This window comes from Tasmannia lanceolata, unplaced genomic scaffold (genome assembly GCF_043159265.1).
Source record: "Tasmannia lanceolata isolate RefF3 unplaced genomic scaffold, GAP_Taslan_0.1 ptg000002l, whole genome shotgun sequence".
NCBI lineage: Eukaryota > Viridiplantae > Streptophyta > Magnoliopsida > Canellales > Winteraceae > Tasmannia > Tasmannia lanceolata.
The window spans coordinates 40,213,892-40,222,908 of record NW_027518679.1 but is presented as its reverse complement, the minus strand read 5'-3'; the positions used below and the strand labels follow the sequence as shown (position 1 = coordinate 40,222,908).

Sequence of the window (9,017 nt, the reverse complement as noted above, 5' to 3'; positions counted from 1 at the left end):
TGGTGGGAGGCTATCTCACCAATATGTTTTGAATGCTGAGTTATGTGTCCAGCCTTTCACCAAATTACGCATAAGCCATGTTGAATGTTGAAATTTTAAAACCAAATTCTGCTTGATAGCGTTCGCCCCGAGCATAGAAAGAACCGAAGTCTCTCTGAGTGCACCAAGCAAATAACCAAAATTCTTTCCATTCACGACCCCTGAGGCATCAATTCCATTCAAGACCCCTGAGGCATCAATTCCATTCAAGACCCCCGAGGCATCACTTCCTTCCAATAATTCGATCTTTTCAAAATCATTTTCTTTATTCCTTTCTTCCATCATGGGTCAGTCAAAATGTGTTGTCTGTTCAGCTTTGACATTCGAGCGACAAGCACGCTCTGCCAAAGAGGGGCATCTGTAGACACCCCGTTTTGACTGTGCCCTAAACCTTCTATGTTTGTTTAAAACCCCATCAAATGAAAGAATTAGGGTCTCAAACTTCACCCTAAGCTAGATTAGGGTCTCACCAAGGTCTCTGGAAAATTTCGTCGAAATCCGAGTCCGTTTGCCTAGCGAACGAACCAAAGAAGTGTCCGTAGTGTAAACCAGAAAGGGGGGTGAATGTATCCTGAAAGGGGGGCGAATTTATCCTGGAAGGCTCACGGCCTGGGGCAGAAAGGACACGATCGAGCCTGCGCCCATCAATTTTTTTCGCGCAATTTGTGCGCCCATCAAAATGTACTGCCTATATTGAACCCCAAAATTGCTTATAAATGCAGCTTTAAGCCCTCATTTGTAAAAAAAAATTAGGGTTTTCCTAATCTAGAGAGAGAGAACAAGCAAAAACCCAAACCCTATATCTGTGATCGTTGTAGCCTTCTTCTCCGATTGAATCCTTGCCGGATTCCGGTTGATTTCCGGTTGAATTTCTCTTCCTCACTATCCTACCTCAGTTATCTTTTTCTTGTTACTTGCTAAAACATTGCAAAGCCCTAGTTTCTTCATAAACCATACATCAAGCTTATTTCTTGAGAAATCCGATCCTGATTTTTATTGACTCTGATCCGATGGATCTCTAGTGAAGCCTTTTCTTCTCGGATCTAGACATTGTATAGCCGGATTCTCCTAATTCTGCAAATTCCAGTCATATTTTCTCTTTTAGGATTTGTAACGCTGCCATTAAAGGGCTTAGGAAGAAGAGGTTGCCAAGTAAAGATCAGATTCATGAGTTTCGCTGCAATTCCGTTCTCGAATTTTTTCATCAAGGTTAGTTCAAGAGTAATCGTTCAGGGATGTTTTTAGGATAGATATAAAAGGGGATTTGAAAGTTAGAGGGAGATTAAGATAATCAGAGATGATATCTTTGTCTAAGAAGCAGAGAGTAGAAGAAAAAGGGGATCGGTTCTTAGAAATGGCAATCTGGATCAAATTTTACCTCCTAGCAACAGCCATTACCATTATCATCTTATATTCAAACCCTCAACAACATTCTCCCTTTCTTTAGTCCAGCTAGTTGAGCTCAATTGCCTCCACGACCATCCTCATTAATTTGTTTTCCGGCAATACCTGCCCCTGATTCTGACTAAACCAAATCTGCAGAAAATGGCAAAGTAGCATAGATTTCATCATCAGATTTTTCTTTTAGAGAAGAGTCAATTGATCATTCATTGTAGCTGGAGGTTCAGCATTGGAATAAATGCCTGAAGAAGAGCAAATTGTTTGTTTAATTTGTCCATATATTTTGGGTTTATTAGACGCAAGGTGTAGTTAGGGAGATTGATCTAAGAAGAAGAAGAAAAGAGTTTCTAGGATTTTGAAAAAAAAATTAGAGGGAGCTGCTCCTTACTGTTTCAGAAATATAATGCAAGAGAGTAAAGTTTTAGAGTTGAAAGAGAGGCTGGAAACCTGTAAAAATATGAGAGATTGAGTACAAAGAGAGCAACAAAAGAGGAGCAAGCAAAGGAGATCATTAGATAACAAAAGAAAAAGCTCAAATTCAGGTAAGTCCCATATGCCTTGCCCTTTTAATTTCACTATAACTGAAGTCATTTCTGTTTCTATTCATTGCTTGCCATTGATCATCTATGATTACTTTGACATTCACCTCAAACTTTCATGTTCTAATTCAATTTCCATGTCTAAATTACAACAGACTTTACTTTGAAGGTGCTAAGTGAAATTTCTAAGAATAAATGATCAATAGCAGCCCCATCACACCTTTAATTTTTGGCAGCCATTTCCACTTTCATATTTGCAGCCCACTCATTTCACTTTTATATTTTCAGCCCTACACATGTAAATCAGTCCTTGCTTTTGGCACAATTCAGCCCATGGTTATACTCCCTGTTAGCACAATTCAGCCCATAGTTATGCTCCCTGTTTTTGGTATAATGCAGCCCATGGTTTTTGCTCCATGTTAGCACAAAACAACCCCTATTTTTGCATAATGCAGCCCATAGTTTTTGCTCCCTGTTAGCACAAAACAGCCCTTGATTCAGCCCAGTTTTTTTACACCATTCAGCCCTTGATTAGCACAGTTTTTTGCATAATTCAGCCCATGATTCAGTACAATTTTTGCACAACTCAGCCCCTGATTCAGCCTAGTTTTTTTACACCATTCAGCCCCTGATTAGCACAATTTTTTGCAAAATTCAGCCCATGATTCAGCACATTTTTTTGCACTGTATGAAATCCTGAGTAGAGTATCTTTTACAGAGGGAAAAACCTCACTGTGTGATGGTTCCTTGGCTGAGAATTTGATATTTGTATGTAACCCTTCTTTTTATTTCTTTTGGGATTAATGTCAGCATAACCATACTTTGCCATATACATGGTTCTTGCTTATCTTAATATCTTTAGGAATCATTCTTTGTGTTTGTTCTTATGTTTTGCTAAAAATGGAGCATTCAAGATTTATGTTTTTCTTTGCTTTAGTTAGTGATGTTTAGAAAATCTGATTTTGAAATTAGTTCATTTATTCTAAGACATCTAAAAATTGGAACTGAGGGTGACTTGCAGGTAGAGTATTTTAAAAAGATGTGTAAAATATTAATGAGAGGTATAGAAATGTTTTTTTTTTATCATGTACATTGCTCCAAATTATGATGTTTTTTTGTGTTGATTAAGAAAATGGAGATAAATTAGGATAATCATTAGAATTTTTTTTTAGCCCAATCATGTTTTTAATATTTCTAAATGAGACCTGAAAGACCCTTATCATCATGATATTTCCCTGTCATTCTGCCCTTCTTTCTCACCTGATCATTTTCATAGTGATGTAATTTAAACCATCAGTTAGAGCAACTTTTGTGACAACCTCCAAGTTTTGGTATACTGCTGTTCTACCAAGCACCTGTGTAAAAGTTGACTCATAGTTAGGAGAGAATTTCAGTTTGTATCATAGGGATATTGCATCAGGAGAGTGTGGAAAACTTATATGTGAAATGTATTCCTATATCCTTATTCATCATTGCAAGGGCAATGAAAGAGTCATCTAGAGCCCAACCTCCTTTAGGGAGACAAGCTATGTCTCAACATACAGAATCAAATCCTTTGGAGACAAGCTTTGTCTCATTAGCGAGTCATACATAGGATATTATCCAAGTCTCAAATTGAACACCTCCTTTAGGTTAAGGACCGACTTGGTCTGTTAAATACCGTACCCTTCTTATCATTGCAAGGACAATGGAGCCCATCTCTGTGTTTAGGAGACTTGCCCAGTCTCATTAGCACATTTTTTATCTCCTCTTCTTTAAGGAGACTAGCAGAGTCTCATTGGCATTCCCCTCTTAGTGTTGTGCACTAGGAGTCAGTCCTTTCGTATAGGAGTCAGTCATTTAGCATAGGACGTATGTCCTTAGCTAGAGAGTCATTCTTTCAAGAGTCTGTCCTATCATCATGGAAGTTAGGATTCTGTCCAACTTCTCATCAAGTCATATGATTTTTATCCACTCTTGCAAGGTATAGGATGTTGTCCAACCCTTGCAGAGACGTGATTCTATCCAGTCCTCCCCGCAAAGCATAGGAAGCTGTCCAACCTTTGCGGGATATCAGGAATCCGTCTTACCTCTATGATGATATGATTCTGTCATCTTGTGTCAAAAGCATTCAGAAACAACAAAAACACTCAAAAACATCTGAAATTTTAAAAAATCTCAAAAATCTTGAGTCATTAGGAGTAGTTAAGAAAATATGTTACGAACTACGTTGGCTTGATCCCTTTCCACAGGGTACGTAGTGCAGCTTGGGATCTATTTCCCAAGTCCATCCAAACCTTTAAAAATAAACATTTCAAACCTTCCAAAAATACAAAACTTCTTCAAAACCTTTTCAAAAAGATCTTCCACTAGAGTTAGGAGTCTGTCCTAGATATTTTGGGTGTTTTAGAGTTAGGAGGCTGTCCTGTTTGTGTTGATATGGTATGTCTTGTCGTGTGAGTGTCCCTAGAGTTAGGAGGCCTCGAGTCATGGTCGGTTAGACATTTAGTCGAACCGATGGCTAGACTAGGAAGCATTTAGTCAGCCCATGATTTTTCTTAGGATGCACAGCCTAGTTACACATAGGATGTAGAGCCCACCTGCATTAGCTTAAGGCTAACCAACTTGCATTAGTTAGGGCATATAGAGAGTCCTAAAAAATTACAATTCACTTGAACTTAAGCAATCGTACAAAGAGCTTTAAAAATCAGTCGAGTCTAGTTGATCGAGTCTAGGATAGCGGTTCTAGATGGTTAGGCATCGTAGTTTAAAATAGGTCATCGAACTACGTTGATTATGATTCTTCCCGAGGCCAGGATACATAGAGAAGCCAGGATGGATGGCCATCTTGGTCCGAGTCAAGTATTGCATTAGAGTTTTAGAGTTTGTTGTGTCGAGTCGAGTGTAGAGTCAAGTCGTGATGTGTGTTTTGTTGTGTTTTCTTACTTTCTTGTACAGACCCTATACCTTTAGCTGTAGCATGCATGTGTTTGCACACCAGAATTTAGACACCAATTAGGTATGACACTCATAACCTAGTTATTCTTAGGTGATACTTATTTCCTCTTTTGTGTGTGCTTATTAATCATCTCCGAGACATGCATGATTAGGTAGACGTCTTCTTGGAGATATATGTTCCCATTTCACATGATTTTCGCCCAAAACTCTTCAAAATCAATAAGTAAATGGCATAAGAGACCAGGTGCTTGTACTTGGGCGGACGAGGTGCTCTTCGGACCTTCCAAATTAGTAACCAGGCACGAACCTTCTTTTATATCTCTGGTTATCCATTGCAACAGAGCATTGTATGGGATCCAGGGCCAACTTCCTTGGATGGCGACTCTTCTTTGTTTAAGGTACGTCTTGAATCCGGGGTAGTCTCCGAATCGAGAGGTATCTCACCTTTCATCGCCACTCATGCTGTGAGAGACACTTCTTTTGAGAGTTCCTTAATAGAGCTCTCCATTCACGTGGATGATCTAGAGACTTCTGGGGGCTCGTCCCCCGCCTCTATCGGATCGGGGTCCACAGGAAGTTTGGCTGCTTTCTATAGGATTTTAAAGGCTTTAATCCTTAGAGCACTCAGAATATTGGATTCTAGACACATGGCCGTAACGTGTCGGGCTTTAGTACTTCATCTCCGAAACAGAAGTGTATGTGTTATATTTCTGATTTGTTAACATGGTTCTTAGTTCAAAGCTTTGTCCACTAAGATCCTAGATGAATCAAGAAACATATTCACTAGGCAGTGGTTCAAGTCCAAAAGACACCATTGTTGATGTACATGACTGTGCCGATCAAAACTAAATTTGAAACAAGTGGGGGTTTGTTAGAAAAGTGTTTCAAATTATATTTTACAAATGCATGGAAAATTAATTTCTTAGAAATGTGTTTCAAATTATAATCTTAAAAATTAAATTTGGGTTTTTTCATATTCCTTGGTACTCTAAGAGTCATTCACAAAATGACAAAAGAGTTAGCTTTTCTTGGTGACTCTTTGTATTCCATTAATGGTGACTCTTTGATTTTCTCATTTGAGTTGAATGCCTTGAGTTCTCTCATTAAGGGTAAGTTAAAAAATGGAGAGTCTTTTGGGATATCTTCTATTAAGAGAGAAATAGTTGAGCTTTTGAAGAAGAGAGAAGTATGAAAAATATAATCATTTTCATAGAGTTGATTTTCAAAGAGAAAAGTCATTTGACTAAAAACTTGTTTCACTTGTTTGATCGATCGGAAGTGGATACATGATTCATTGTAGAGAAGTGCAACTCTCTTGGATGTACAGAGAATCTGGGCTTGGTTGAATCCCGGAGATAGTACTGCCATTGTTGTCCTCTGTTTGCATGTGGGAGAGGCTTCAGCTATCTTCAAGAAGCGTTTACGCACCTCTAAGTCTTGGTTCTTTCTTGTTTTGTTTCGGGTAATATCTTATTTTATTTTATGCATTTGTTCCAACACATGCTTCTCACCATGTCCATTAAAGTATGGTTTTGTATCTTAACAATACCGTTCTCTTGCAGATATAAGGCGAAAGCCCTTGGATCACAACCCATATATGAGTGTTGCCACAATACTCGTTACATTCATAGGCCTCAAGGTTTTGATCTTTAAGTAAGTTCTCAACTTTTTCTTTATAGATCACACATACCCATTGCTTTTGACCTTCATTTAGGAGATACTTAACAATAGCTGAAAACTTAACTATAAGTGTTAGTGACCAACAATCTCTCATACCAATCTTAAATGGTCCACTATAGCCACATATCTATAGTGGCTATTTTGACCCGGTAAAGTACAACTTGTATCGGCAGAATAAAAATATCAGCCAGTAAAGGCTATACCCTTGACAATTTTTTGTGGTGGATATTTGACCTATATGGACGAATGTCTCCTCTTTCACCAGGGGTCATGGCTAAGGTACAAATCCACGTTCTTGTAGCATATATGTAGTATCATTCAAATTTATAAGCTTTTTCGTCGCTTACCTCCAGAATATCTCTTGTTTTATAACAGTAAACTGGGCTTTGATGTGACGAATTTCAAAGGGAAAGAAATTAAGGGAAATGATATCAACACAACCATGCTTTAATAACTGCACAAACGTATTTCTCTTTAACTTTTTAATTGGTTTGTAAAAGTTTTTGGGAACTCATATCATTTCCCCAAGCTTAATTGTTTTTTTATTTGTCCTAAAACAAAGTAGCTATCTCATGTTAAGGGGAAGGAGGACTTAGTATTTATCAAATAAATATATTTCTATTTTAATGCATCACCACCATCCTTTTAAGTGAAAAATGAATGAGAGAAAGAGAACAACACTACATGATTTATTTAGGGAAGTGATATATCCGCCCCTTTTGATCACCAGGAACACCCCCTGTCAGTGTTTGTGGCAATCAGGGGCATTAAATTTTGTAACATAAGTACAACAGCCCCTCTTTAGTCATTGATACCCTGACAGGTGGGTGTTCCTGGTGATCAAAAGGGGCGGATATATCATATCCCTTTATTTATAAGAAGAAAATCATTACATTATTTGTAGATGATAAAACCAGCAAGTTATGGGAGGAAGGATGTGCTCTACAAATTCATGCCTTAATTATTTCTTAATTCCATACTGCAGTAGATATGTAAGGGTCTCAGACTCTCAGTTGTGTGGCTTGGCTTCAGTTCCCTTGGTGGTAACTTCCCCGGTCAACGCAGGAGGGGGCCCCCTCCGGCACCCTCGGATAGGAAGGCAAGGGGGCACCCTCGGGCACCTAATGATAGGACGGCAAGTTCTGGGATACGTGATAGAACCTGTTTGTGCAAGCAAAAGAGGCTATCAAATAGCGAAAACCGTACAACTTCTAAGATTAACTACAAAATGAGGAAAATGTCCATCAATCATAAACGTACCCATTTGCACTTCCTCAGCAAGTTCTCTAGTGGCCACCTCCGAGGAGATGAGCAGGAGAGCAGCCAAGAAAACACCCAATACAAAAGGAGTCTTAGATGCCATGGGAGTGTGGGAAATGCTCCCTTCCAGCTATTTATAGTGATGAGTGTGTGTGTGTGTGTGTGTGTGAGAGAGAGAGAGAGAGAGGTGTGACTCGGTTTCAGACTCATTGTAGTGGGTTAATGTCCAATGAATGCATAATGGATGCAATCTTATCTCTTGGAAATATTATTTCGAGATTTGGTCCACATTCTTTTGAGCAATATAATGTTTATAATTAGATGGCAAAGATATTTCCACCCCACGCACCACTTACGTCATTTAGAGTCGTCATTGCTCACAAATCACAAGTGAACTTCTTTGAATGTGACCCACATGTTTTATGTTTTTCAATATAATCGCAACAATCGTTTTACAATTGGAACTGTTTTCCTCAGTTGGTTAATTTTGATAATACCACCTCTTTCTAGCCCGACCCTACGTTAAAAATAGGAAAGGAAAAGAAACCTAAATGACGTCATGAGAGAGCAAGTGGGATTTCCTGGAGTGGAAATCCACTCTTTGTTTGAGTAAGAAGATTTGACGTAGGGGGGTCAAATAAATCGTATAATGACACCGGGGTCTAGCTATAGCCAAAATGACATAAGGGGGTCAAAATTTGGTTTTCAAAATTTTCAATGACGAGAATGCCCTTGTGGCAGAAATAGGTGATATGACTTAAAAGTATTTCAGTTTCCCTCTCTTTCTCTTCCCTCTTCTCTCTTCCCTCTTCTCTCCTCCCGTCTGTGTTATTTTTTTTTTCCGTCCTCTTCTCCGGCGATCTCTACGGCTCTGTTTGGTTCGTGAATCTCGGCGGGAAGGGGAAGGGGAAGTGAAAGGGGATTTGTGCAGAATGGCAATGAAAGGACCTTATGGGGGTGGGGTTTTGAAATAACGTTTGGTTGTAGGGATGCTTACTAGGATTTTGTTGGAACTAAATTCCCAAATGCCATTTGATTACAAGAATTTAGTGGAAGATATGCGACGAAGCAGTGCGTGGAGCCTCATCCGTCTTTTGAGAAGGCCATTCCTGTTGAAATTGTAATACAGAAACTCGGTTTTGGGGGTTTGCCATTCGGTTC

General features: G+C 38.9%; 2 long non-coding RNA genes across 2 annotated transcripts; one reads left to right on the top strand and one right to left on the bottom strand.

Annotated features, from left to right (window-relative positions):
- The first annotated feature begins 780 nt into the window (after nt 1-780).
- Nucleotides 781-8,122, top strand: LOC143872426 (uncharacterized). Its single transcript, XR_013247181.1, has 3 exons — nt 781-1,982; nt 6,479-6,569; nt 7,582-8,122. It is a non-coding gene; the product is annotated as an uncharacterized LOC143872426 (long non-coding RNA).
- On the bottom strand, nt 7,282-8,116 carry LOC143872415 (uncharacterized). The gene is made up of 2 exons (XR_013247170.1): nt 7,857-8,116; nt 7,282-7,757 (listed from the first exon to the last, which is right to left on the bottom strand). It is a non-coding gene; the product is annotated as an uncharacterized LOC143872415 (long non-coding RNA).
- Nucleotides 8,123-9,017: the final 895 nt, after the last annotated feature.